Consider the following 22546-nt stretch of genomic DNA (forward strand, 5'->3'; position numbering starts at 1 on the left):
TAATATGTGTGTGTACATGTACATGTACATTGCTTGTGTTCAACAGAAAATAAAATGTACATAATGTATGTGTAGTCTTTAAATGAATTACAATATTGATTTTGAGTATTACTGTACATATACAGTGCTCTTGAAACATTTTATGATAATAATCTGTCTTACAGTGCTCATAAACCACTCAATACATGTACATGTAGATCAGAATGGTGGAAAGCCAATTGAAGATTTATGCAAGATTTACAGCATATTTCATGTACATGTATGCACAAAGAGCAGAACAATCAAGACACCAAAAATGATATTTGTACCCAGGTAAATAAATGTACATGCACACTATATTATAGTATAAACCTTCCCCCCACTGCTATCAAATTCTTTATTAGTTGGCCCTCTATACCCATTATAAAAAGAAATTGTATCTATCGTCTTGAAGCAAGTCTTGGTATTAGTATTCTATTAACCCCATCCCTCAATTAAAACAATGGCAGAAAAACATAGTTTACTGACATATTCTTGACCCTATATTTTATTAACAGATCATTGCAATTAGATAACATGCACATGTATGTATGTATGTATGTATATATGTATGTATGTATGCTTGTCTGCTAAAAGTAGTTTATAATTATATGAAGATTTAAAGATACATGTATAATGTATGAAAAATTCTCTTCCAAGACTCATTATGGTAATGATAAAGAAACTGTGTTTACATCTAACATAGATCGACATGCATACATGTACATGTACAGTGCATGGACTTACATGTACATAAACCTCAACAATCTCATTAAAACTTTTCATGTATATACGTAGGCGGCAAGTAGTAAGAATTCCAAAAATTTTCTGTAGAATCTGATTTTTTGTGCTATTTCTCCTATTTTTAGGGTGCTGAATACGAATCTGCTTGTTGCCAAATTTATAAATGCCGTCTTCGACCGTTGCCATGGCAACCGATTAATTTCTCAAAAATAACATGTATTCCCATGTAAATGGTAGATAAACATGATATAAATTAGCCAAGAGATTGAATTCAAGGTTCCGATTAAATACAAATTAAATGTAGAAATATTTAAGATCATCAAAATAGTTCCAATTAGCCCGTTGCCATGGTAACGGCTCATTTTTCCTCCAGAAAAGTAAAAAAAAATATTTAAAGTTGTATAATCTGTTTTTTGTTTCATTTTCCCTGCGATTAGGGTGTTAAACATAGGGAGTGATTTTGCTAAATGTATAAATGCACTCTCATTCCATTGCCATGGCAACCAAATAATACCTAATTTGGTAAAAAAAAGATAATAACATGGAAAAAAAAGATAATGGCAGGAAAGACAATAAAAGCTACTTAATCTACATGCGTTGGGTTTTTCCCACTCATTTAGAACAAAAACTACATAAGTATTTTGCATGAGATTATTGGAATGATAGGAATTGATGTTGCCTTGACAATGCTTGAATTTAAAAATATATATCAATGTTGCAAATGGCCCGTTGCCATGGTAACATCTTATTTTTCTCAGAAAAGTACAAATTTTGATAAAATCATGTAGAGTCACGTTTTTATCCTTTCATTTCCACTAAGTTTAGGTTTCTAAAAATTAATATGGTTGTTGGTAATTGTGTAAGCACCATCTCAGACCATTGCCATGGCAACCAAATACCAACTTATTTGGTAAAAAATAACCTGTTGAAAAAGGTAATGGTGGGATGTACAGTAAAAACGAACTAATCTACATGCGAAAGGCTTGACCCATTAATTTAATTTTTAAAGCAAAATTACGGTAAGTATTCTACATTAATTAATTAGAATGATAAAATTGATATTTCCTTGGCAACGCTTGATTTTATAAATAAATATCAATGATGCAAATTGCCTATTGTCATGGTAACGGCTCCATTTACACCAGAAAATAACAAATTTTAATAAAAATATGTCCGATTATTCTTTCATTTCCGCCAAAGTATACATGTAGGTTGCTAGACATTGATATGCTTGTTGCTGTTGCTTTGATAGTGGTTAATCAATTTAATTTTATATGATAAATATTAATGTTGCAAATTGCCTGATGTCATGGTAAACATCACTCGCATAGTTCCCTCCTGCAGACTTTTCAACCTGAAGAAAGTAAACTGTGAGCAGTTTTCCATAGATCTGGATACATATCTTCAGAACCTCCCTGCACTCCCTACTCATTACGACACATTTTTAGAGCTGCTGAAGAAATCATCAAGGAAGAATATTCCACAAGGATGCCATACAAGCTATACTCAGGGCCAGCAGAAACACCAGATTCGGATCCTTGGGAATGATCGACTGTACAAAGTCCCAATCTACATGTAGGTCCCAAGTTACCGCCGGCCAAGTGGCCAGCCAGCTCCTAGTGAACAGCCAAGGTAACCCGCGAATTTCCAACCTCAAAGGTTGGGAATAGCCTGCCAAGAGTCATCTGGATTCACAAGAACTTTCAGCATGAACGACTTGCGCAATGCTATAAAAGCAATGAAGATCAGCAAGGCAGCTGGATTGGACGATGTCCTCGATCTGTGAACAGATGAAACATCTTGGACCTGTTGCACTCCATCGGCGGCTTGACATGCTAAACTACTGTTTTGAGTGAAAGCACAATGCCAAACTTATGGAGGAAATCAAGGGTAGTTGCCTTACTCAAGCCAGGCAAAACACCAGCCAGTCCAAAGAGCTACAGGCCAATATCTCTGCTTTGTCATTGAATATCTTTGAAAGGCTCCTACTCCACCACATTGCTCCCTTGGTGGATGAGCTCCTCATTCCAGAACAAGAAGAATTTAGGCCTGGAAAGTCTGGTACTAGTTAACTGCTGAATCTGACACAGTACATTGAAGATTGCTTCGAGGAAGGGTTGATAAAAAGAGCAGCCTTTGTTGACAACATTGAAGCTTATGACACAATCATTGAATACTCACAAGGAAAGTCTTTGAGATGACAAAGGACCTTAGCCTGACACAGACGATTCAGAACATGCTCTCAAATCAACGGTTTTCTGAATCTCAGTGGTTCCAGTAGCATGGCTGACACAAAAGGTTTCCCACAAGGAAGCATACTCTTTATCATCTACACAAATGACCAACCAATCCACCAAATAATGAGAGCTACCTGTCCGCTGATGACATTTGCATTGCTTCACACAAACAGTCCTTTGAAGAGATGAAAAAGCAATCAGCGATGCTCTGGTAGGCCTGACTCCTTACTACGTTGCAAATCATCTCTGGGCAAATCCAGAGAAAACTCAACTCAGTGCTTTCTACCTAAAAAAACAGAGATGCAGATCAGTAACTAAGGGTCAGATGGTATAGAAAATGGTTGGAACACACCAGTAAGCCAATCTACCTTGACGTCACCCTAGACAGTTCCCTTACCTACAAAGAACATGTTGCCAAGACAAAGGCTAAAGTTGGAGCAAGGAACAGCATCCTGAAGAAGCTTTCCAACACAAAATGGGAACAGGTGCAAAACCATCCGTGCGACAGCTCCTGCTCTTTGCTACTTGACTGCTGAGTATGCAGTCCTCATCCGTTTTAGGTCATCACATGCTGCCACGATTGATACAGCCCTGAATGCTGCTTGCAGAGCAATTACTGGCTGCGACAAAAACAAGAGCAGATGATCTCTAGCTACAATGTGGTATTGCCCATCCACACATCAGAAGAGAGGTATCAGCACAGGTGGAAAAAACAAGCAAGAAGATAACCATCTTCATCCACTCTTTTAAGTATGAACCTGCCAAAAACAGACTCAAATCAAGATGTAGCTTCCTTCACTTGACTGAATCCCTTGATGGCTCTGCTCATAATCAAAGGGTCACCCTATTGTCCAACCACCTACAGTCTGTGGTCAACGCTCAATCTCTCCAATGGACCTAGCGAATCGCTTCCCAGGTTCAAGTGAGGAATGTGTAGTGTATAGATTTTTTTGACCATTTGTGCTCTAATAAATTATATAACGAAAAAAATAGCCAGTATGCCAATTTTTCTAAGGGTTTGTGAAATTTGGGAGAATTCAGCTAGAGACAATTTTGAGAATATTTTTGGCAATTTGACCTAGAAATCTGACAAAATAATGATTTAGGGGTAAAGTTTTTTAAGAACTTGACATGCAACATCTATTTGCTGAATTGAATTACCCCCAACTTCTAACTCCAAGGTGGCTGCCAATTTAAGGGTCACAAATGATTCCATTTTGATAGAGAGTTGTTCAAAATATTTATTTGGGGGTTTTAGAGTCAAGAAATCAAAATTGGGGCCCTGTTGTACAAAGAGTTGCGATTGATCTGATCAATCGCAACTATGGAAAGCCAGCAAAATCAGCATATCAAATGTATGTTTGTTCAAAAAGATTTCTTAAAAATTTCTTAACAATTTTGTGTGATTTCCTTTGTTTACAAAGGACATTGTGCAAATTTTTCATAGAAAAAATTATGACACTGATGAATTTCCATAGAGTTACGATTGATCGGATCAATCGTAACTCTTTGTACAACAGGGCCCATTTACATTTGACACACTGACCTTGCCTTTAAAACAAATGGCGGTCGGTAGTAATTAAAAATGGGTGATGGGTTTGAATTTGGCGTTCCTCAGGGTTTTGTGCTGGGACCTATACTTTTTTCTCGGTATTTATTACCACTTGGGGACACTTTGAGGCAGAATAATGTTGAATTTGATTTCTTTAGTTCCCAAATCTCCAACTAGTTTTCACAATGCTATTGTATTCAGGAAATTAATGTATCAATGATAAGAAATAAAGTTAAGCCTGCTCTTGAATGAACAAAAAGTCCTAGACATATTCCTGCCCATGTTCATTTGTTAATTGGTAATTCTGAACCTGCTGAATCTGTTAGAATTCTAGGTGTTGAACTTAATTCGTCATTAACGAGTAAGCAAGTAAATTCGCTTTGTAAAACCCAAAACTCCCATTTATACAAACATGGAGCTACCATGATACAATGGTCGGAAAGATATTGACGGATGATGCTTGCCATCATGCTGTTCAATCACTGGTGTTCAGGCGCCTAGATATAGTCAAAACATCACATTCAGAATCGAGCAGTCGGTACCATTACAACAGCCAGAAAGTATGATCATGTTTCCTTTGTTCAAAGAGCTTCACTTGCTACTGGTCAAAAACAGAATCATAGAAAAATTGCTTTGTTTACTTGTCGATTAATAACTTGACACCACAATACATTTCATGCTGGGTTTTTTCCATACCCTTTCTATCCCCAACTTGGGTAAACAGTGCACAAGTTTCACTGGTCCCAGTATTCAAAATCAGTTCATGTCCTTCTGTACAATTATTTTTTGAATTTTATATACAACACCCACTTTATATATTATAAGCACTTGAAGAGTAGAATTATTCATTTTTATAATAATAAATGAAATAATATAGCCTAGGATTTGTATAGTGCTCCTATATTACCCTGGCTAAGCTAGTCTACCGCATCCGGTGCTCACAACTTCCTTCAAGTATCCATTTACCTCACCTGAGTTGCACTTGCAGTACAATATGGATAATTTTCTTGCTTTTAAAAGGAAAACACACCCCGGCTGGGAATCGAACCGATGTCCCTCAGATTGAAAGAAAGAGGCTTAACCACTAGACCACGACGCCCCCACAATGTTAAGCTATATTGGAAAGTGCTTTGAGCATGTTTACATGAAGAACTTGCTATAAATGTTAATATGTATGTATTTATGTTAAAGGACAAGTCCACCCCAACACAAAATTAAGTTTAATAAAAAGAGAAAAATCCAACAAACACAACACTGAAAATATCATCAAAATCGGATGTAAAACATGAAAGTTATATTTTATATTTTCGCTTAAGTTCACAAAAAACAGATACTGGCATTTTCTGGTCGGTATGCAAATGAGAAGTCTGATGATGTCATCCACTCACTATGTCTTTTGCATTTTATTATGTGAAATATGATTTTTTTTCCTATTTTCTCCTCATTCTCATGTCTAATACAAAGTTTTATTCCTCCATGAACACATGTAATTAGCATTAATACTATATGGTTCAGTCAAGTTGGCCCTTATTGTCAAATCTGTATAAAATGAAATAATGTATATTAAAACAATAAAAAACAAAAGAAATAGTGAGAGACATCATCGACTGTCTCATTTGCGTATTACTGAGTTGTGCATATCACTGTTATGTGAAAAATAAGCAAAATTTAAAATGCCACAACTTTCTTCTTTTACATGAAATTTTCAGCGTTATGCTAGTATGATTTTTCTTTATTTATTCAAATCAACATTTATCGGGGTTGGACTTGACCTTTAATAGAAAGCTGTTAAAGATACTAATTATAACTTTAAAGTTTATTTGGCAAATTGACATAATCCTGGCCTTCTATTAGATACAACTGACCTTTTGAGGATACAAGGTAAATTCTTCCATGTGTTAATGTAGACTCAATGTGGGACTTTCATGAAATCCCATTCATTTAATAATAGAATCCGAGGGTTTTTTTTTTACCTCAAAAGACCCTCAACCTTCACCTTGTGACATGATATATAATTAACTTGAAAATTAATAAACCTGTAAAGTTTTTGATGTTGATACCACAGTACAGTCAAAGTTCATTGACCAGAACTTTAACCTGAAACTCGTGCACAATGATCAGTGATAGTTGAATACCAATATGCACTCTCAAAGTTTTGCCTTATCAGAAGCTTGATGAGATTCAGTGATGATAATACAACATGGCCAAATCTTGGCGATCGTAAAAGACCTACGACCTTGATCATATGACCTGAAACTTGAACTTTATGATTAATGATAAGGATTATGTCGATTGGATTATGAATTGAAAATGGCCCGAGGGAGTATTTTTACATTAACAAGCATATGGATGTTGAGCACCCTAACATTAGGGGAAATGAAAGGAAAATCAGAAGTTTTTATCAACTTTGTGGTTTTTTTTAGAAAAATCAGCTGTTACCATGGGAATGAGGGGGGGGTTGCAACATTCATATTTATATTAAATGGAAGTTTTACCAAGGCAACAGTAATTATTTTCTTTCAAATGAACTCATGCAGACCACTTACCGTATGTTTTGTTCAATATTAAACGAATGGCTCAAAATTTACGTAAGTAGATTGTGATTTTTATGGTATTTTCCATTATTATCTCACCCATGTTATTCGGTTGCCATGGCAATGGCTTAAGATGGTATTTGTACATTTAGCAACAAGCATATATTGATATAGCATCTTGTAATTAGAGGAAATGAAATAAAATTCAGATTCTGTAATATTTTATATCAAATGTATACTTTTCTGAGAAAAATAAGCTGTTACCATGGCAACGGCCAATTTGCAATATTCCTATTTATCTTTTAGTTCAAACATTGTCAAGGCAACATCAATTCATATCATTCCAATAAACTCCTGCAGAATACTTACTGTAGTTTTTGTTCTAAATGAGTTGGAAAAACCCAATGCATGTAGATAAGGTCGCTTTTATTGTATTTCTCGCCATTATCTTTTTTTACCATGATATTACGTTTTTTTACCAAATAAGGTATTATTTGGTTGCCATGGCAATGTAATGAGAGTGTATTTATACATTTAGCAAAAATCACTCCTATGTTTAACACCGTAAATGCATGGAAAACAAAAAAAAAACAGATTCTACAACTATAAATCAAATTTTTTACTTTTCTGGAGGAAATAAGAGCCGTTACCATGGCAACGGGCCAGTTGGAACTATTTTGATGATCTTTAATATTTCTGAATTTCATTTGTATTTAATTGGAACCTTGATTTCAATCTATTTGCTAATTTTTTATCATGTTTATCTACCATTTACAGGGGTATACGTGCTATTTTTGAGAAATGAATCCGTTGCCATGGCAACGGTCAAAGACGGCATTTATAAATTTGGCAACAAGCAGATTCATGTTCAGCACCCTCAAAATAGGGGAAATAGCACAAAAAATCAGATTCTACAGAAAATTTTTGGTAACCTTTAATATTATGACGAGGAGCTGTGTACTAATAGACCTAATATTTATAACATCATCATCATCATCCCTTTGTCCATCATTAATATAATTCATGATTTTATTATCTAATTTTTCAAAAATTATAATCCAATATCATAGCCCTTTATCATCACCAACATCACCCCACATTGATTTTTTCCTCAGTGGTATCACCATCATCATCTTTCCTATTTTCAATATCATCATCACACCACCACCACCATCATCATCATCATCAATCATCATCAATTGAAATTATCACAAAATCGTTATTCAGTTTTTGTTAAATAGGACATTATATGAATCAAGGATGGCTACATGTACATGAACAACCTGGGTCCCGTAATAGCGATTGATCGTACTACATGTATGCTTGATTTTCACGATTGATTGTACATTGTAGTCAATGGAATCAATCATAGAAAATGTTCTACGATCATTGCTAAGTTTTTTGTTACAGGCCCCAGATTAGATACAATAGTTTGAGGAGCCCACTATTGTGCACAAGCAATATTAAAGGCCCCTGAAATGGTATTGTGTTCAGTCTGAGCTCTACTGCCCCTACACTGTATTATTGAACCGTTACTGGTATGAATAATCTAATGTACTTGTATGTGCACATTCTACACACATACATGTATCAATACATGTCGCTACATATACCTCAATATCCCTGAAATGATTGAAGAGCAGAAAACAGTGTGCATAGAAGAACCTTCATTGTAAACTAATTAATGGACCATTTTTGGTGGAAAATTGCTTAACCAGTGGCATATGCAGGGGTGGTTACAGGGGTTCAAACCTCCCCTTATTTTTTTACCCCCCTCCTCCTTAAAAAAAAAATTGAAGTCTTTTGTTTGCTTGTCAATTTTTTTTGGGGGGGAATGACCTAAAATTTGGGGTGAGGACCTTTTTTGTTTTTTGGGGGGTTGCTAACGTTTCAGTCAGCTTGAACCCCCCCCCTTTCAAAAATCCTGCATACGCAACTGTACTTAACAATGCATTGAACCAAGGAGATATCTCCTTGATTGAACTGAATGCACACCTGCTTTGAGTGCAAACAATGAACCTATAGTAGTGCAAGTGGGTACATGTACTCTGATAAAGATTGGTCATTCATTAGGCCAATGGAATCACTAATGAATAAAATTGTGGTTCCTGCAAAGTACATGTAAAGTGTACAAAATAAAACATTTTGGAGCCTTCATTTTATTTCATAAATACTCTAGCTTAATACCATATGAATGCAATGTGCATGGACAAGGACATTGGAATTTACTATAGGGTGCTTTGTCCTTTTTGAGGATATGAGCATTGGAATTAATTAGGGTGTTTTTGAACTTTTGAAGGGTATAATTGCCATTACTTCAAGTGCTATATTAAACATTGAAGAGATTAATTCATGCTTTACCTGCATTCATAAAGCTACATGTATATACATGTATGAACATGTTTACAGACACCAAGTTCCCATACATTCATACCATGGAGGTAAAAAGGATGGAGTATTTACAACAAAATGCAAAAAATGTACATGTACCGGTAGCTTCCAATTTATAAAAGAAGTACAAATGAGTGAGATATGGTACTCCATACTTTTTTTTATTTACCTCCATGGGTATGCATTCATCTCCAGTATACAGTACTTGTACACTGCATGTGTGTACAGTACCTCCCCCACTGAGATGACTGGTAATTATGAGTGCAACGGATGGTGGCCAGACACTGCACATGTGGGTTACTACTGAATTCCCCATCGTCTAAATTGATTATGACCTACACATGTACATGTAGCTGGATCAATATTCCTTTAATAAGAGCAGAAACTCAATGGCTGGTCACAAAACACAGCACATGAACATATGTACACAAACGGTGGATCACAGTGATATACATGTATTTTCACCTGGAATCATATTGCAAAATGAAAATTACCATCTACATGCACAATGTACAATGAAGAATTCTTATCGAACAAAATAGCAATGTGCTGTACTTACAGGATGGAAATACATGTACTTTTTATTTTTTTAGGGGCATTGCACCTTTTTTTTCCACATTTCGGCTATTTCTTTCAATACCAGTTGTGCTTAGCATACAATATTAAAATGAGTGTGAACAGAATCCAATAAAATTACCACGAAAGTGTTTGTAACATGTGCCAAATAGTTCTGGAAAAAAATGTGTACACTGTAGGTGCTGAGAAATAAGCAAAATACATTCAGCACAAAATTCCATCCAATGCTGAGTATTTCTTGAAGCGATATTAATACACTGTCCTACATGCTTTTCTGTGAATAGCGATCATCAGAACATTCAATTTTGAGCTAAGATTTCATGATATTCCTGCAGGGAAAAGAGGTGCCTACAATTTATGTAGTCTCACCTTGCTATGCAGGTGAGACAAAAAGAGTTGAAAAAACAACTGCAATATTCTGTATCTAGTCTCTGAAATATTGCGTTTGGTTATAGAGATTTAACAAAAGAAAAGGAGTTAATTTAGAGCATTCAAATTTCAACTTGTACAGTTGATCAATATGGTCCAATTTTTTAGCCACTTTTTCTCAGGCGATGGTTTGAGAAGATTGGAACTATTAAACTCTGTGGTTGGTGGATAAAGATATGACTAACTTGTCCAGGTGTTGAGAAACGGGCCCCAGGAGCCTCCTGGCTACTCTCACTACATGTAGGTCTCACTCTCAGGAGAAAAGCTTTTCATCGAAATTCATCATTTCATGACGTCTTCCCCACAGCTCTGCATCAAAGTAGCCAAGTGATCTTCATCAAAGATATTACAAGTATAGTGGTGTGACCGTAATTCGCGCATTACCTCATTTTGCCCAGAGGCAAATATCTCAATATCTAATAAATATATTGAAAAACTATTATTACCAACAAAAAAGCGACCCAAAATTATTAAGCTCATGTATAGAAATTTTCTTGAAGGTAAGGTCTCAATTAGTAAAAATATTGGCAATTTTTTTTTACCTTTTGTGTCCGCTATGAGAAAATCTGAACTTCTTGGCAAGCATCAAGAAATTGCCAGTTTACAAGCATACATGTAGGTCTCCAAATAAAGTAAAATGTGATACCAACAGAATTTATGGCATTTTAACCTCAATCTGATACAAATTAATCTACCTTTGTCTGTTTGATCTATTTTCTAAAGCTTTGCAAAACGATCACGTGCAAATTAAGGTCACGCTTTTTTATGACATATTTTCAGCCAAACGTGCACTAGTCGATTGTCATGGAATTTTCAGATCGTGACACTGGCGAAACCCTTGGCCTACTTTATAATTCTATAAATAAAGCTAATTTGACTTTGGAACCCTGCCTTCCGTTTGGTATTTATGATTTTGATTAATTTGTGTGAACTGTGAGAAATTTTGGATTGAAAATCAACTTTATGATAATTTTAAAATGTGCGTAAATTATGTTCACCCCATAATACAAGACTAATACATGTGAGGAATTAGATACTGGCCCAAAATCACTAATTTTGAGGATAACCAGAGGATGGACACGGAGTAAAATATGGGTGTGTAGAGTAAGAAAGTAAGCTATTTTTCTTTCTCGATATATTTTTCTATCATTTTTACAATAAATAACTGTTTTATCCCACCTTTGCCTCTAGTCTAGGAATATCCGAACAAGTTCACAGTCCCGAAGTTCGGGGGAGTGAAGCCTCACGAACTTCGCTCGATGTAGGGTGGCGCATGAGAATAAAATACCCAGAAACCTCTGAAATATATTAATCTTTGATTAACTTCAGAAAAAAAAATCTAGGCCTACATGTAAAAATCATCTATTCCTTCACCCCTTCCCTCATACATTTTGTACACAACCATCTCATGATATGCAAACAGCCTGAGCAAAGCAAGGTAAAAAGGTCAATATAATAGTTAATACAAGTTACTCAAAGGCAACGCTGTGGGGCGCTCTTCCTGAGTGTTTCATTATGTGGTCTATGTAGTAATGTACCGGTACCGTACTGTCCGATCTTACCTAGCCAGGCGGCTTCTAGAGAGTAACAAGTGGAATGCCTCTGGCCGTCTCACCTGCATCACGCGGTTCAATATAGCAGCAGTGCTGACTTTGAATACTACTCTAACTCGCACAAGATGTTCAGTGATACATGGTTACTCTTATGTCCACTTTTTATGAACTAGACCAATTAACTTACAGAGATATGATGGTTATTCAACAAAAAAAACCCAACATGGCCAAAGTTCACTGACCTTACATGACCTTTGACCTTGATCATGTGACCTGAAACTCGCACAGGATGTTCAGTGATACTTGATTACTCTTATGTACAAGTTTCATGAATCAGATCCATAAACTTTCAAAGTTATGATGGTAATTCAACAGATACATCCAATTCGGAGAAAGTTCATTGACCTTTGACCTTGGTCATGTGACCTGAAACGCGCACAGGATGTTCAGTGATACTTGATTACTCTAATGTCCAAGTTTAATGAACTAGACCAATAAACTTTCAAAGTTATGATGGTAATTCAACAGACACCCCCGATTCGGCCAAAGTTCATTGACCCTAAATGACCTTTGACCTTAATCATTAGACCTGAAACTTGCACAAAATGTTCAGTGATGCTTGATTACTATTATGTCCAAGTTTCATGAATGAGATCCATAAACTTTCAAAGTTATGATGGGAATTTAACAGATATCCCCAATTCGGCCAAAGTTCATTGACCCTAAATGACCTTTGACCTTGGTCATGTCACATGAAACTCATGTCATTTCTACACCCTCGTTGTTATTTTTTGAACAAGAATTCATCAAAAAAAAATAGAAAAATATTGTGAAAAGACGAAGACCTGCCCGATGTTTACGGCGCCATCTTGCTTCCCAGGCTTTAGACCAAAAGCTTCGGTCTCTGTTATAAATGTTGGTTGTTCAGCTGAACTCCGTTGGCTTCATTCACCAAATACAGAGACCGAAGTTCTAGCGCGATCTGTACAGGGACTCAATGGCCATATGTTTATGTACTTAAGATCGGACAAAACGGGGAAGTGAATTAGCGTGACAGCCGAGGTAAGTCACTGTTTTTGTTCCTTTTAACTTGATTTTTCTCCGTTTTTGGGCAATTAATGCCAAGAGGGAATATTAATTTGCATTTTGGTCACAATAATTAATTGTCAATTTTTTTATTCATTAAAGACAAAAATTGAAGAGCCCCGACGGGGGGATTTTGCATTGCAAGTCCCCTAATGGTGCGTGCACGATAGCGAGCCGTCTGTGTACGAGGAGAAATAAAAAAAAAAATGTTAAAAGACTCCTCGAAACAGACGGCTGCCAGCTGTCTACCCAGGCTATTGCTTTTCGCCACCCGACGTTATCTGACGCACGTGTAAACATCGGGCAAGTCTCTTCCGTCTTTTCATTTTTTAAAAATTAATTCTTGTTCAAAAAATAACAACGAGGGTGTAGAAATGTTGGACATGAAGAGTTTTTCCCATGATGTACATGATTTAGGGCTAGGCCTAGATCTTTTTGAAGGAAAGTAGAAATCTCGGGGGCGAGTTTCAGATTTTGGCTTTAGTCGTGTGGGTCATTACCAATACCAGGAACACCTGGCTTCGTATGAGAGTTAGCTTACGTTAGTAAATGATTTTTACTCTCTAGAACTTAAAAGCCGCCTGGCTAATCTTACCCTGTTGTTGTATCTTTCCCTTCATTCAGCTGATAATGAGCAAAGCACAGTGACTGAGTCAGCAAGGCCCATTCATTAATTGCCATACCAAATCAAATGGCGATGCCGTGGCGCTTTCACGCTCATGCACGAGAACGATGCGATCCCCAATGCATTGGAGCATACATGTACATGTATATACGGTACCTGAGCTGTGCACGGGCCGAAAGCCTCGGCAGGATCGCGCAGGAGTACCGTACCGTACTCTAAATAGCAATCGCACGCGCGGGTCATCATCAGCTGCAAACAAATCAAATGTCAAATACGAACGTCTTCAAACATCGGTTAGAATCCCTGAATTCAACCTCTTCTTGCCGAAAAACAAGAGAAATCAATGACAGATTTATGTCATAAATGAAACTAACCTTAAATTCAGTATGTGCCCATGTAATCCACGTAAAATCCAAAATAGACATCAACTATTTTTTCGCCGGCCCAAATACAGCTACCGTAGTCGCCATATTCATATCCACTTTAGATTTCATGTAGTCTGTGTTGCAGACCCTGAAGTTCACAACTAGACTGTCTTTTGAGGGGCCGGCTGCGCCGGGGTCTGGGGATGGAGTTTATTTTTTATTTACTTTTTTTTTGGGGGGGGGGATGAGTGAGAAGGCGAATGGTATATATATATATATATATATATATATATATAGAGAGAGAGAGAGAGAGAGAGAGAAATAGTCTGCTTCGGCATATGGAATAATATAACCATAAAAGGTATAGTAAATGCCGTAGAAATTACCGGTAAATCATAGATTTTAAAAAGGAGCATAGCTCTCAAAAATGAAAGGTATAGTCACACTCTTCGTCAGTGCCCATCTTTGAGAGCTATGCTCCTTTTTAAAATCTATGATTTCATTTCTACAGCATTTACTATACCTTTTATGATTATATATATATATATATATATTATATACATTTTTTACCCTTTCACTGAAGAGTTAACTTTTACATCAAAATAATTTTTTTTTGTATCAGAATCCCTTGCAAATACTGCCAAAAATTACACCCTTGGAGTTTTATTCTCCTCTAGTGGCATTTGATTAATTCCCAAATTTTGTTTCGCTGGGATTGTGCAGCCGGCCCATTTACTGAATCCATATATCTCTCTGGTGTACCTACATGTACAAGCATCTCTGCCGAGGAAGCAAGACAGTTAAAGGGTGTATATACAACAATAACTCAGTGACTACTAGTAAAGTCATTTTAAGGTATCCCTTTTAAATGTATCTGAGAATTTCAAGGATTTGAAGCACACCTTAGTTTTAATTCTATGAAACTTTGCAACACCAGTGTAAAAATGTTTGGGACACTGCCCCATAGCTCCCCCACTGCAAATTGATAGATCAAGGTGCGACTGAATCTTATTTCAATTTTCATACAGGCTTCTATGATTACGAAAATCTCAGCCATCATGGCACTTAAATTTTTTTTGAGCAAATTCGATGAGCTCATGCATTTGCGAAAGGATTTAATTTTCATCAATTTGGGTGTTATTGTGCTAATTGAGTTTTAGTAACTCTATAAGATATAAAATTTTGAAATTTCCATTCGGCAGAAAGTGAACAAAATTGGAAAAGAAAATTCTCTTTATTTGCAAGAAGTGAATGTGTCATGGTGTAGCGGTTGTGACCCGGCCTCCCCTTGTAATCAGAGGGTTATGTGCTCCAATCCCAGAATGGCCAAGCGTCCCTTGGCAAGGCGTCAATCTACACTTTGCCACTCTCAACCAAGGTGCCAGCTAATTGGGTACCAGCAGGAAACAACCGTCATTGTTGTTGGTTTAGCATGTGTGCGCCTATCAGGCTGCTAATTAGGCTGCTAAAAAAGCTATGAATCCAGTGACTGGGTTATGATAATCGTGAAGCGCTTTGACCAGTCGTAGATTGATATCGTGCTATAAAACAGCTAATTATTAATATTATTAAAAAGGCATTACAGATCAATTTTTTTTCCAAAAGGGACTAAATCCACTATTAAAGGGCCATTTGTTTTTTTTCCTTCATAATGCAATACATTTAAGCATACCAACTGTCTTAGCACACTACCCTTCATACAGCTTCTTTCTTCATTTTATACAATATAATAGCATATGTAACTAGTAAAGAGATTTTGTGGAAACATGCTTTCTGAATTTTCGATGGGGGGGGGGGGCTGATTCAGCTCCTATCCGTGAAAAACCATCAAAAAACAAGGGAGTTATGAATTATTAAAGATTTGAATTTGTGATGTCGTACAGGAGGGTAACCCCCCCCCATTACTGGTGTACAGAAGTAGGGATGCCCTCCTCCAACAGATTCTCAACCAAGAAAAGAAAGTAGAAAAAAAAAACAGAATGCATACAAATTATCCCCCAAAAAACACAAAAGAGAGGGAGCGAAGACCCGATGTGACCAAGCTTATCATTGGGATGCTTTTGCATTTATTTAAGTGAAATTGAAGAATTTTATGCCCACTTTTGGTGAATTTTGTGAAAGTTTTCAGTAAAAAAAATTCGGGGGGGGGGGGGGCAACTGCCCCCTGCTGCATATGGCCATACTCACCAACTTTCTTTTTTGCTTATTTTTTCTGTTTTTTTTTAACCAACTTGTGAAGAAATAAGTCCGTTATCATAGGGCATCACAGGATTGGTCAGATCAGCATAAAACAATCATAGCAACACCACTAGTAAGGAATGGAATAGTAATCATCAAACTTTATTTGGCCACAGAAATATACAAAGTTCATAAACCAATCTATCATATTCCAAGAAAAACCTTGATATAAAGACTAACATAAAAGTATAAATCCTTTATAAAAGAAATGGCCTACAATTGTCTGTTATGTGCGTAAATCTCAATATATTTCAAACTAAAATACAGTGTGTCATGATAGTTTCTTACATCCTGTATGGTGTAAGGCACAGTCACATCAACGAAACGGACTCCAATCAAACGAATTGTATGTCATGGTTAATTAAGGTAATGACTTTGGTTGGTATGGATTCGGTTGTACAGGAGTGGCTGGAGCATCAATAAGTGCAATGCTGACTTAAATGCTTAGGCCCGTATTCTGAGGTCAGGTTTAACTTAGACCATGGTCTAACTCCGTGCTACAATAATAGGAAGCCAATCATGTCAAAACTATGTTTCCATTATATGCTTCTTATCTTATTCATTAATGGTGAAGACAATATTTTATAAATCTTTCACAGACAGTTAAGGTTGATTTGAGAATCAATGAGCTGATACATCTTAACCTCTACTGTTACAGTATAATGTCACAACTTGCTTTCCAGAGTTAAACCACAACTAGAGTTTGAATTAAACCTGACTTCAGAATACGGGCCAGTTGTGCTCAAAAGTTTAATAGTGAACTACATCACAAAATGAACTCCTTCATACTTGAGTGTTGAATGTAGACATCAACACTACAATGTTCGATGAGCCCAAAGAAACATGTACTATGATATCATGTGAATTCACAATTTCATATCTAAAACATGGCAGAACTTGAACACTCTAAATACTGGTAACTCTGCAATCGACCTTCTGTAAGTCAAATTAGTCGAAGTAATCTTTTCCCAGATCAGATTGTTATATAACTCTTTTAAGTCAAATTTCTCCTAAGTCAAGGGGGGAGGGTATATTTTCCCAAGAAAAATTTGACCAAAAAAAGGGTTGTCACAAAAAAATTTGTCCTGCATAAAATTTGACAAGCAAAAAAAACCTCCCAACATATTCCCATTAAAATATATGTTGTGACTCTCAAAAAGGGGGGGGGGGACATTAGCTGGAAATGCCCCCCCTGGATCTGCCACTGATCCCAAAAGATGTGACTTGAGGAGAGTGATCTGTATGTTCATTTTCTGTTGAGGTTCACTAACTTTTGAGCACCAGAGTACATGCCAACACATACTGTAACATACAGCAAAGGCACTTCACATTATCAAAATCAAGTTTTTCACCAAGTCTATTCGAGGAAAAAACACCAACATTTGGGCAGTTTTATAGGAATGTAGATTTACATAAAATTGCCACTTGGTCTACACCCACATGGTCTACTCCTAGTCTGTCTTTAACCAGGGGCCCATTGCAGAATGATTTGTGATCAAACGCAACTCAAAAAATCTTGCGCAACTTGATTTTTATTTAGCCAATGAAGCTCCCGTATCCAGGACTTGCACTTGAAATTTTGAATTGCGTTTAAACGCAACTTTTTCTGCAACAGGTCCCAGATCATTTACTACCATTTTGGTCTAATGAACATTTAGCCCAATTGCTACTGTGTCTGTTTTCTTTTTTTAACTCTAAGGCTATACTAATTACAACTAATGTCCACTTGGTCCAGCACCACTTGGATTAATTAAGTGTTTAGGAGCCAGATTTTCATTAGATAAAGTGCAAAAAAATACGTAGAGTAAGTGGAAAATAGTCTATCTGGGTGTTAGACTAAACGACAGTGGGTTTTGGACCAAATGATGGTTGGACCAAATGGTAATAAGAGTAAATTGACAGCAGAGAGTGGCCATGATGGTGTTAAACAATCTGAGAATTAGACCATATGCAAGTAGACCAAGTGGGGACAAACTGTTTGGAAGAGCCAAAAAAATGTTTCTTCACCTTCCTGAATAAATGCCCCTTTTTAGATACAAGTTTCTACCTTGATAGTATCAATGTCATTTACTACAGGAGAGATGGCACAGCCCCATGTAAAAGTGACTACGGTAGATGTCCTATTTTTTCCTCTCTTTTCAAGATTAACCTATTTTTTTTTGTTGTTGGGGGTGCACTAATTTAAAAAGAAAATTATCCAGGAAATTGAAAGAATGGGGAATTTTCTGAGTTCCAGCATTCATGAAATCCCAAATCTACCACAGTCTAGGGTTGACCTTGCAGAAAGGATTGCATGAATCGGCATATGAAAAAAACCAAATGCTGAACGAGGTGTGACCATTCACACACATGGATATGTATAACTTAAATTCAAATCAAAGTAAATCTTCAACTCTTTTCAAAATGAATACTCTTGTTTGTAATTCCAAACTGCAAATGTCCACCATGATCCATTAGTGAAATAATCCCATATAAAAAAAAATCAAAATAAACCAATGACATCATTCTCATACATAGTATAGTACTAATATATATATAAATACTGATATAAATTACTAACATGAGAAAAAAAAAGAATTAGTTGATTCTGCAGAAGTTAACCTTCCTTATTAACTGAATAATCACCTAACTGTAATCTTTGAAGCAACATCCAGACCTGGATACTAGTATGCAAAGTAAGTAATATTTTTCTTTACAAAAGTAAATTTTTGCCCAAGTAGATGAGATTCCTGCATTCCAGCAGGCTTTGACTATGGCTGGTTCATCTGTACATCTAATCAGGTACAGTCCTAGATCGGCCTAGATATACAACCACTTAAAGCGGGAAAGATAAGTCAATATGGCAGACATAAAACTTTTATAAGGATTGGTTCAGCACAGGCATGGATCTGGTGCCCCCCCCTTCAAGAAGCAAAATTACAATCTTTAATGTAGAAATGCCATAAAAACAAAGGTGTGCCCCCTTTTTTTAAAATTGAAGACCTTGAAGATCCGCCCCTGATTCAGCAGTTCCTCAAATGATTTTGCACAGAGCTTTGTATACCAACCACATGGACAGGTATCTCATATCTACTTGTGACCTTGGAAATGGTACCATTCAACAAAATTCATATCTATTTCTTTGGTATTTGAACCAATTTTTGCTCAACTCAGCATCACATATGTCTGTACTTAATTAAATAACATCTTACTGCCATACTTTTACAAAATGTGACATACAGATACGAAACAAAATGGCATTTTATGTGTTATCATCATCATCATAATATTAACAATAGCTGGATTTATAAAGTGCCTTTTGCCTGAGGATACAAAAGGCTGCTATTATTACCCCGGCTTTTGCTCAAGCTCCCATCACCAGCACTCAGTGCATTGAAGGAATTAATCTTGCCAGGTACCTAATCTTGCTGAAGGAAAACACACCATGGCCAGGATTTGAACCCACATCGGACAAACTGATTAATTCTTCCTGGTAAACTTACGTAGAAACGCTCTTCCTATGAAAATGGCAGGATAACCATTGTGATAATGCATTGGTGTCTGTCAATCACAGACACATTTCGGTCTTTGAAAGGAAATTAGATTTGTGCTACTTGTTTAAAAGTGTAACTGTTTTCGTTCCGACTGACAAAGTAATGTCCCAAACTCCTCCAACACATAACTTGATATTTAAAACAAGAAGAATACCGGTAGTCTTGCAAAGCTCGGACAATATGTAGGGTCAAATAACAAACAGACATATAATCAGGTCACAAGGCACATGTGTATCATAAATTTAAAAAATCTCAAAATTGAATCTGTACTACGACAAAAAATTATTGTGCATCACAATTATACAAAGATAGTACAAATTCAAAGTATCAAATAATTTACCCTCTTGTCATATTTACAATATGTTATTCTTCAGTATTTTAGAAACAGCTATTATAAATCATCTGATTCATATATTGACATTAGAAAAATCACCATTGCAGCCAGCAAGGAAATAGATTGTAAATTGCAGTAGAACATTTAATAAGGAGAATACAACATTATGTACAGAATAAACAAATAAGAATACACTACGCTCTGCTGAATTTCTCAATTCATTATGAATACTGTAAATATTGCAAACAAACAAAATAATTCTATCATAAATCAAAGAAAAGATACATCATATTCTATGTACAAGATCGGTTTGCAAGTTACGTCGCACCAACCTGATCATTTTTACAGAGAATTATGGACGGAATAAGTACATGTATGTGTAATTCATAAAATTGAATGTACACAACTACATTCGTATAAACATAATAACATATCAACATGCGAGGGGATATGAGTCAGTCAAGTAGAAATAAAGAACTGTAAAGTCAACATTCAGGATTGAACCAAAGTTGAATAATAAGGTGGTTCACGGACCACAAGTCTCGCCTGATTTTGCGATCAATGAAATATGCAATATGATCTTTTGACCCCTAGTATGACCTTTGACCTTATCATCCTCAAGGACACAAATATGGTAATACCCAAATATCATTTGTACCAAGTATATTAAAGACAACTGATGCAGATATACAGAAATGAGAGCAAGTTGATCAAAAACTTGAAAAAAAAATGTAAATGACCTCATGTCATTTTTCTTTTGACCCCTAGATGACCTTTGACCCCATAAAACTCTGGTTAACATTTTAAATGTTGACGGTTCACCTTTTACATGTAGTTAGTCCTTAAAAGGGAAGTTCATCCTGAAAGATAAGTTGGTTTTCATTATTAAAAGAAAAGAAAAAAAATGAGAAAAACATTGGCAAATGATTTATTAAAGTCCATCAAAAAGAACAAAGAGTCTTGCATTTTTTAAGTTTGAGATATGCGACGTCATATGCAAGCAGCTTCCCCATATATATCATCAATTTTTCAATGCAATATGATGAATACAAATAATTTTCTCATTGTAAGGGTATTGAAATGATGTGTCTGATCCACCACAAAAATAAATTTTTTTTTTTAAAGAAAATGGCATTTTTGGATATCTGTATCACACGGCATAAGGAGGAGCTGCATGTCTGTAAAAAAAATCATATCTCCTTTATTCTTTGACTGATTTGCATCAAACCTCAATGAAAAAAATTCTCTTCATATTCTGCTTTTAAAAATTCAGTTTTTCATCAGGTGAACTTTCACTTCCAATTGACTAATAGCTAGGGTAGCACTGAAGTGGAAATAACCATACAATCCATTTTTTTTTTTGGGGGGGGACAAGGTTAGTGAACAGATGAATGAAAGCTGGGGAAAACTTGGAGGAATTATTTTGAAGTATCAATTTTGATAAAAATTTGATATTATCAAGGAGACATAATTCTGAGGACCGGACCCATCTGATCAATTGTCACTATATGGAAATCCGTCAGTGTCATAATTATTTTTATGAAAAATTTTCACCATGTCCTTTGTAAGCAAAGAGAAGCGCAGTGAATTTTCTAGAAAATAATGAATGCATAAATATACAGCATAGCTAGAAAATATTTTGAACAAACATGCATAATAGATGTGGATGTCGCTGGCCGTCCATAGTTGTGATTGATCGGATCAATTGTAACTCTTTGTAGGGCGGGCCCTGTACTCATTTACTTCACCTAGGTGGAGAGCAGCAAATTTAGATAAAATGTATTGCCAAGGGACATCACTGCCATAGGGGTACCTGAACCCATACCTCATTATTCAAAGTCTGGGTACTTTTCCTCGGACCTACAACGTTATAGTGTTGATGCAGGCCTACCAAATAACTTTGGTACTGTCTTAAGAACATCTCTAATTGACAAGTGCCCCCTATGTTCACTGTTGATGTCGACTACATATTACTAGACCTTCAAAGCTCTCTTCATCAAATCAATGAGTCAAGTGTTTATGTTGATGTTATAACTGTTTAATCACCATTTGTTTAATTTAACCAATGTGTAGAACCAAGGGGGATTGGCCTCGATAAGTCTTTGGCCTTTGCTAATCCCCTACATCCACTGCATGTTGGTTCTACTCTTTCTATTTGTCATTATATTGATTTGTTTATGTATTGATTGTTTTTTATCGTTTTGTATGTTGTAGGGGAGACCGGGGTTAGTTGGAACGTGGGGTAAGTTGAAAAATTGTAATATTCTTTAACGCCTGTAAAATAAATTTATGCAATACTGCCCTCAATTTATTGCAATAATAATTCAACAC

General features: G+C 36.0%; 1 protein-coding gene across 1 annotated transcript in view; it reads right to left on the minus strand.

The window, feature by feature from the left end:
* Positions 1 to 14204, minus strand: part of LOC121430641 (voltage-dependent calcium channel subunit alpha-2/delta-1-like) — a 50041-nt gene extending 35837 nt beyond the window's left edge. The window contains exon 1 of the mRNA XM_041627961.1: positions 14120 to 14204. The gene's annotated coding sequence lies outside the window, so the exon portion shown is untranslated. The remainder of the gene's footprint in view (positions 1 to 14119) is intronic.
* Positions 14205 to 22546: the final 8342 nt, after the last annotated feature.

The sequence above is a fragment of the Lytechinus variegatus genome, chromosome 17 (genome assembly GCF_018143015.1).
Source record: "Lytechinus variegatus isolate NC3 chromosome 17, Lvar_3.0, whole genome shotgun sequence".
NCBI classification, from domain to species: Eukaryota; Metazoa; Echinodermata; class Echinoidea; order Temnopleuroida; family Toxopneustidae; genus Lytechinus; species Lytechinus variegatus.